General features: G+C 45.1%; 1 non-coding gene across 1 annotated transcript; it reads left to right on the top strand.

The window, feature by feature from the left end:
* Window positions 1-7745: 7745 nt before the first annotated feature.
* Window positions 7746-7852, top strand: LOC121137892. Its single transcript, XR_005875159.1, has one exon. It is a non-coding gene; the product is annotated as a U6 spliceosomal RNA (small nuclear RNA).
* Window positions 7853-8341: the final 489 nt, after the last annotated feature.

The raw sequence follows: 8341 nt of genomic DNA, 5'->3' as shown, positions 1-8341 counted from the left end.
AGTTGCTGTGTGGGCCTAGATATTGAGCTAGGTTGTCAGGCTTGATGGCAGGTGACTTTACCTGCTGCGACAAACATCCACAGGCCCAGTGTGTGCTCTTTTAAAGGAGGTCTCTTGTATCAGGCTTTTTCTTTTGGGCCACCAACCAGCCCCAAATCATGACACAGAGACTTACTAGTTTTGAATGCTCAGCCTGAGCTTCATGCTCATTTCTGGCTAGCTTTTTTCGTTCAGCATAACCCGTTCCTCCTCATCTATGTTTTGATCAGGGCTTTTTACTTTTTACTTTTTCTTTCTGTATGTCCTACTCCATCTAGCTGCCTGGTGGCTGCCTGGCTTCTAGCCCAGGTGTGTCCCTCTTTTTTCCTCGTTCTCATCTTTCCTCTCCTCTCGTTCTTCTTTTTTTTTTTTTCTTTTTTGGTTTTTTCAAGACAGGGTTTCTCTGTATTGTTTTGGAGGCTGTCCTGGAACTCTCTCGGTAGACCAGGCTGGCCTGGAACTCACAGAGATCCGCCTGCCTCTGCCTCCCGAGTGCTGGGATTAAAGGTGTGCGCCACCAACGCCCGGCCTCTCTCGTTCTTCTTAAGCCAAGATTTCTCTTCCTACTTATTTTTTCTGCATGCCAGCCCCGCCTATCCCTCTCCTTTATTAGACCAATCAGATGCCTTAGGCAAGCAAGGTGAAGCAAAGGCAACACATCTTTACATAGTTAAACAAATGCAGCATCAACAAATGCTAAGAACACCTGATCTTTGGAAATTTGGGCTATATTTTTGTTGTTGTTGTTTTCAGTCAAGAGCTCACTGACTATGTAGCCCAGGCTGGCCTTGAACTCATGGGCCTCTTGCCTCAGCCTCTTGAGTGTTGGTATTGTGGCAATTATGAGCCATTTTGAAGAAAACTGATCATCGCTTTTACAGGTTGCTTTGTGGCTGTGTTTTCCACTTTCCTTTTCTTCACTAAATGAATAAAAAAAAAATTTCTGGGCCTAGAGTAACCCAGCAATGGTGTGTGTGTTTTAAATTTAATTGGCAGAGCAGTTCTTTGCTTTTTTTTTCAGCTGTAGTTCTCAGAAAAGAGACTGATTTTCGTTATTAAGTTATGGTGTCTCTGAGGGAAGTAGACATTCCAGTATCATCTTCTTAAAAACAACATTTGTAGTATTCTTTGAAAGCATATGCATGTGTACTGTGTATTTTGGTTTTATCCATCTGACCTCTAACTCTGCTGAGAACCTGCCAACTCCCTCCCTCCCCACTTCATATTCCCTTTTCGTTGTTGTTGTCAGTAGTATTTTGAGTTTAATTGAAGCTGATCACGTGTCAATGAGGTTATTATATATACTGGGGCCTGGAAAATCTACTAGCAGCCACACTCTCCCAAAGCGATTCTCCTCCCATTGGCTATGTATCAGCCACCAACAGCCCCAGCTAAGGATGCACAGCTTTCCTTAAGTCACAGTGACTGTCCCGACAACAGTCTGCAAGAGCCCCCAGTCTCCCCATCTTGGCTAACATTTGGTGCCATGAATGTTTTCCCTCAGTTCCTTAGAGATTTACTATTCTCTATTTATATGCATCTATGTGTCTTATGTATGTATTAACGCGTGTGTGGGTACCCCTGAAGACCAGAAGAAGTGCCAGGTCCTCTGGAGCTGGAGTTACAGGCAGTTGTGACCCACCAGACCCGAGTACTGGGAACTGACCTGGCCTCTTCAAGAGCAGCAAGTGCTCTTAACTGCCAGTTTCTCTCCAGTCCCTGTCCTCAGGGTTTTATTTGAACAGGATTCCTAGCGCCTCTGGCTCTGGGCCTTGGAAACCTGAGGGGCTTTGCTCTGCTTCCCGTGGAGCTCTGCTCCATGCCTGGCATTAGCTATCTATCTGAGGGTTTTTCTTACATATCCTGTTCAGACTCTGGAAGGATGTAGGAATCAAATTAAAATTTTCCAGCTCCATGCTTTTTACTGGGTGGTTGGTTGTTGTCCCCTACCCTGTTTGCAGAATATTGAAAAGGGAGCCCTTGTGTGAGGGGTGGTGCCGAATAATCTTCAGAGGGCCAGGTTATGGGGCTCATACAAGATGGGGGGGGTTGGCAAGTGGGTTTGAATGAGTTAGGAGATGAGGTAAAGAGTGCCAAGGACAAAGAAGAAAAAAGAAACCACAGCTTAAAAATCGTGGAATTTGTGTTTTGGGTTTTGTTTTTGCTGTCTTTGCTTGTGTTTTGCTGTTTTGTTTTGGGACAGGATATTTCCCTGTTGTCCACGCAGGCCTTGAACTTCTCATTCTTCCTGTCTTGGCCCCTGGCTCTGAGATTACAGGTATAGAATGCCTTCATTGACTTTATTCTGTAACTCTAGAATGGGGCAGCTCTTCATTTCATAAAGTGGAGTGTCTTCCAGTGAGTTGAGCAGAAACCAAAAAAAGGTGACTCCTAGTGAGGCCAGATCAAGGAAACTGAACAACAGGTCAACATGGGGGTTGAGAGCTGGCCAGCTCTGTGGAAGGGTTAAGGCAGGGTCGAATTCATTATCAGGTCAATTAAGCTGACACTCTGAGAATCGTCTCGGGTCAGCTCCACAGCTTTGTTTCAGCTTGGTAATGTGGAACCTTGGTTTTGTTATGGGGTATCCACCAGAGAAGATTGCTTACACATGGCTTTAAGTCAATAGGAAGTCTTTATGAGTCAGCCTGTGACTACATTGGGTGTTCACAATACCATTGTAGCCTGAACCTTTCTCTGGGTGAGCTTTTAAGCACAAAAATCATATCCTAGATTGACATACTTCAGTCATAAAGTACGTTAGTCAGAGCAGAACTACAGAAGTCAAAGGTAAGGTTAGTACATTTAGAGACTTGCCCAGAACTATGGACTTTAATGAATTAGGTCTTTATTTTCATTTTAGCAAGCGGTACATACTGTCTACATGCTGACTTTTATGGCCTGCATGGTACTTCTGTCATAGAGTTAGTTGTGCTAAGGTTTTGGGTCCAGTTATAATGTGCATGACTCTGTTTTGACTTTTAGCCTTTCTATCGGTAGTTCTGGAGTTTGGTTCAAAACAGTGACTTCCCCTCTCCTGCCAGTTTTGCTCACCCTCCCTCCCTCCCTTCTTCCTTCTTCTTCTTTCTCTTTTTTTTGTTAATAAGATGTGACTGTCCCTGATGTCATAGCGATCCTCTTGCTTCAGCCTTCTAAGACGGGATGTGGACATCCATAGATCTGGTTGGAATGTAAGTCTTTGAAGCTATCCTAGGACAGAGCTCCTGAAGAGGACACTGAGAACAAAACATCCACAAGCAAAGGGACAGATAAATCCTTAGCAGGAGTGTGACAGTGGGACCCCGTGCTACTTTTCTAGGCTATTTGCTTGCATTTTTGATTAACAGGCCCCTAAACCTTAGCACAACTGACTCCATGATGGAAGTACCATCCAGGCCATAAAACTCAGCATTAGACATTACCATCTGCCAAATGAAAACAAAGACCTAATCCATCAAAGTCCACAGTTCTGGGCAAGTCTCTAAATGTATTAACCCTGTCTTTCGACTTCTGTAGTTCTGCTTCTGGCTAACTCTTCTTGTTAACTGAAATATGTCTGCCCAGAACATGGTGTTTGTGCTTAAAAGCTCTCCCCAAGAAGGACTCAGGGCTACACTGGGATCCCAAACATCCAGTGTAGTCACTGGCTGGCTAATAAAGACTTTCTATTGGCTTAAAGCCATGCTGAGCAGTCTTCTCTGGTGGATATCCCACAACAAACAGTTTGTTTGTTCATCTGTTTTCTTGTGGTACCAAGGATCAACCCAGAACCTCAGGCAGGCTGAGGCTTCTCCACAAAGCTGTATTTCCATAGCTCATTTTACTTTTTATTTTGAAGCAGGGTCCCACTAAGTCTCAGGCTGGCCTTGACTTTTCTCTTTAGTGCAAGAGGGACAGACATGGGGAACTTCCAATTCTGTATTGTAAAGATAATCCACATTGTAAAATGGATCATTCCACACAAGAAACAGTTTGCCTGTTCTGAATTGTCTGTTTTCCTGAGCCCAAACATCTACAGAATGAGGGGAGACAGAAGAGATGACGAGAAGAGAGACAGGAGGGTTGCAAGAGCCTCAGTTTCCCTGCCAATGGGTACTGAGTGGGAACTTACTAGGATTTCTCTCTCCTTGTGAAATAGGATAGAAGTTTCTTTAAATGTATATCTGAAGCTGGGATGTTAGAGCTAGTGATAGCCTACACCTTTAATCCCAGCATTTGGGAGGCTGAAGCAGGTGGATCTCTGAGTTCTGGTGTAACCTGATCTACAGAGTGAGTTCCAGGACAGCCAGGGCTGCACAGAGAATCAGACCATGGGTTCAATCCCTTGCACTGAGGAGTGGAGAAGCCATAATGTCTTATGGAGGAGATGACCAATAATGATTCTTTTTTTCTTGGGTTTGGGCCAAGTAGGTTGTACAAAAGCAAGCTGACTTGTTCTATCATGTTAATGTTGTCATCCTTTGGGTGGGTTATGACAGTGTTTCCTTGTCACCTGTGCTGGTGCCCTTTTTTGTCTTGTTGCTGTAATCTCATCATTATTATCTTCATTTTATCTCTAAAAGGCAGAGAAATGCTCATTGTTATTATGATTATTATTATTTGTATATTGGGTGTCGAACTCAGGTCCTCATATAGACTGTGCAAATGTTCTTTCAAAGATCTATAGCCTCATTCCTGGAGCTGCCTCTTCCTCCCCTCCTGTTACTTCCTCTTCTTTTAGTAGAGGCATGGTCTCATAATAGCCCAGGCTGGCTTTGAATTCACTATGTAGCCAAGGCTGACCCTGATTTCTGCCTCGGACTCCTCAGTGCTGAGATTACAAGCACATACCACCACAATTAGGTGTTTTTATTGTTGGGATCATGCTGGCCCCAAGTCTGGGATCCCCCTGCCTCAGTCTCCTGAGTGGTAGGACTCCTCTTATCATAAGGAGTCACCTTGTAGAGTTCATCGCTAGGAGACAGAACTGGCCAAAGCTAAAGCCAGCAGATGCCACTGTCAATCCATGAGTATCCTTTTGTTTAAGACAGGATCACACTAAGCAGCAGTGGTCTGCCTGGAACTTGCTATGCACACTAGGCTAGCTTCACATTCACAGAGATCCATCTGCCTCTGCTTTCCAGGTGCTGGCACAAATGTACAGTTCAGTTGGGTGTAGTGGTGCACACCTTTAATCCCAGCACTAGGAAGGCAGAAGCAGGTGCATCTCTGTGAGATGAAGGCTAACCTAATCCTCATAGTGAGCTCCAGGGCAGCCAGGACTACATAGAGATACTTGTCTCAGAAAACAAACAAGCAGAAATCCCCAAAATATTAAAAATAAAATGAAGTGTATGAGTCTATAGTTCTCAGCACTACAGCATGATGAAGGTTGTGCAGCCCTCACCGAGGTCTCAGAGAATTCTTATGAATGCACACCCTGTATGGCCCCTTCCCAGACTCAGAGTTTTTCTCCCAAGGCTTAGGATCACTGGTCCACCTGCTAATCTATCTGTGTATTGGCTTTCTCTGGACACTTGTTGTTGAGTACAACATACAACACGTGGTCCTTCCCCTCACTTAGCAGAGCCTATCCACAGATGCAGTAGCACTTCATTTTTCTAGGGTTGAGTAACATCCTGCTTTGCCATTACATGACATCTGTTTATCCAGGCATCAGTTGACGAGCACGAGCTGCTTCCACCTCTAGGCTCTTGTGAACAATGCTGCCGTGCATGTTTGGTGATGGCTATATGAGGGCCCGTGTTTTCATTTCTTCAGGGTGTGGGCCTAGTTTTCTGTCCACATGTTCAGCAGAAAGATATTTTTACACACTCAGGCCAAGATCCCTCTGAACATCTGGAGAACAAATCCTGACCCCAGACATGACAGGTGAAGCTGAAACTGTACCCCCCACCTTCAAGGCCCAGTTCATTCCTGTGAACACTCTCATTGTATATTTTTTCTTCATCTCAAATTCATTCTTTTTTATTAATTTATTTTTATTTTCCAGTCCTAGTTTACCCGTCCCTCCTATCCCCCCCACTCTCCCTCCTCCCATCTGCTCCCCCAAGAGGGTAAGGCCTCCCTTAGGAAGTCTACTAAGTCTGCACAGAATATTATCCTTTAGAAGGCTGAAGATTCAATATGAGCAATAAGGAAATTAAATATGCTGTTGTAACTTCCTCCCTGAAGGGTCCCATGGCATCCCAAGAAAGGCCAAACTCTACTCCGGTGGTATTCATTTGTTTATTTGGTTATTTGTTTGAAACACAGTCTTTTGCAACCCATGCTGGCCACAAATCACTACAGAGCCACGGAAAGCTGAACTTCTAAAATTATTGTTATTAAAGTGTGTGTGTGTGTGTGTATATGTGTGTGTGTGTGTTGGCATGAGTATAGAGGTCAGAAGACAACTCTTTGGAATGTGTTCTCTCCTTCCACTGTAGGTTCCAGGGGTCAAACTGAGGTCATCAGACTCTATGGGAAACAGTTTTACCAGTTGAGCCATCTAACTGATGCTGTGGCCTTGAACTTCTGACCTTTCTGCTCCCATCTCAGAGGTGTGTGTGCCACTATGTCAGGTTTATGCGGGGGCTAGAGATAGAACCCAGGAGCTCACATACATTAATTAATCAAGCACTCTATCAGCTGAACTATATTCACAATCCTTTATATTAGTCATTTGAGATAGGGTTTCATGTAGCCCAGGCTGGCTTTGAATGTGCTATGGAGTTTAGACTGACCTTAAATTCTTGACCCTCTAGCCTTTCAACTTCCCAAGTGCTGGAACTACAGGTTAACACCATATTTGACTATTTGTCATTGTTTGGTTCAAAAGCAACTTCTCTATTAACACACTGTGATAAAGCACATATAGCCCAAGGCACATCCGAGGTACTACAGAGGAAGGATTTACTGTGGCCTATGTGTCCTCCCATTTGTGCCCATGTGGAGGATGACATATGAAAACACTGGCTTGCAGTCTGGCATCCTCAGCTCTCAGGACAGACCCGGGTGAGCAGGGACTAATATGGGAATACCTTAACGTTTTGACAGTGCCAGAGCCTTCTCCAACTCCATCAAGGTCACCCTAGCCAGAGGTTCTTGTCTCTCAGTTTTGAAGAAAGAGACTCATGGGCCTCACAAGGTGAGTTTTAGAGGAGGGTAGGTTCAGTAAGAAGCTGACGGGAAAAAGAAGGCCAAGCTCCTGGGCAGCGGAGGGGTCCTAGTAGGGTTGCACTGAGCTTCACTGCCTGGGAGTTAGTGGGGCTTTAGTGGGTGGGGGAGGGGTGGAAGGTGGGCTGGTCAGTCCAGTTTTCATTCCAGGTATTATCATTGAGGTGATTGAATTTTGGGTGGTGTCTCCAGCCTCTGGCCACAGTAAAACCAGACACTTTTGGCTTAGACATTTCAAGCATCCCTAGCCTCTGGCAAAGACAAGGCTCTGGACATGCCCAAGGACATTTCTGGCTTTTAGCCAAGAAAGATTTTTTTATTTGGGCCTTTTACCAAAACTAAACTGCCTTGCCAGTTTTTGCCTGTTATCAACAGCTGGGACAGCTTGCCTACCTTTCCCACAAGTTTCCTGAGTTCCTCGGGCATCCCACTCACCTGGAGTTCAGTAACCACACTTCCACTCCTGTCTTTAACTGGGAGCCTACCAGCAGAGCCTTAACCCTCGGCTTTCTTATAGTCACAGCCTGGCTATAAAATACCGTGCTGTGGTGCTCGCTTCGGCAGCACATACACTAAAATTAGAATGATACAGAGAAGATTAGCATGGCCTCTGCACAAGGATGACTCGCAGATTCATGAAGCGTTCCGTAATTCGAGACCAGCATGGTCTACAAGAGCTAGTTCCTCCGGGGATTGGTGGAGCACGCCTTTCACTCGGGAGGCAGAGGCAGGAGGATCTCTGTGAGTTCGAGGCCAGCCTGGTCTACCGAGCGAGTTCCAGGACAGCCTCCAAAACAATACAGAGAAACTGTCTCGAAAAACGAACAACAACAACAACAAAAAAACAAACAAACAAACAAAAAAAGATGTCATGAGGCCATTCCTATGACTTGGTAGACCTAAGGATTGGAAAGATCTGAGGGTAGCTGAAGGAGACCCTGGGGTGAGGCAATGCTATTCCCTGTCAGATCAAATAGGCCAATTTCTGTGTTGGCTAGCCTACCACACAGGGAGATGCAGGAGGTTCCTACATGGGGCTGATGGCCTGGCAGGAGCTTGGAATTTCACACCTTGGACAAGAGCTCAAGGTTTTTGGGTTTTTTTTTGGTAGGAAATAGCTCTACCACTGGGCTACAGCCCCAGT

The sequence above is a fragment of the Mesocricetus auratus genome, unplaced genomic scaffold (assembly GCF_017639785.1).
Source record: "Mesocricetus auratus isolate SY011 unplaced genomic scaffold, BCM_Maur_2.0 Super-Scaffold_100707, whole genome shotgun sequence".
NCBI lineage: Eukaryota > Metazoa > Chordata > Mammalia > Rodentia > Cricetidae > Mesocricetus > Mesocricetus auratus.
This window is presented reverse-complemented; position numbering and strand designations above follow the sequence as displayed.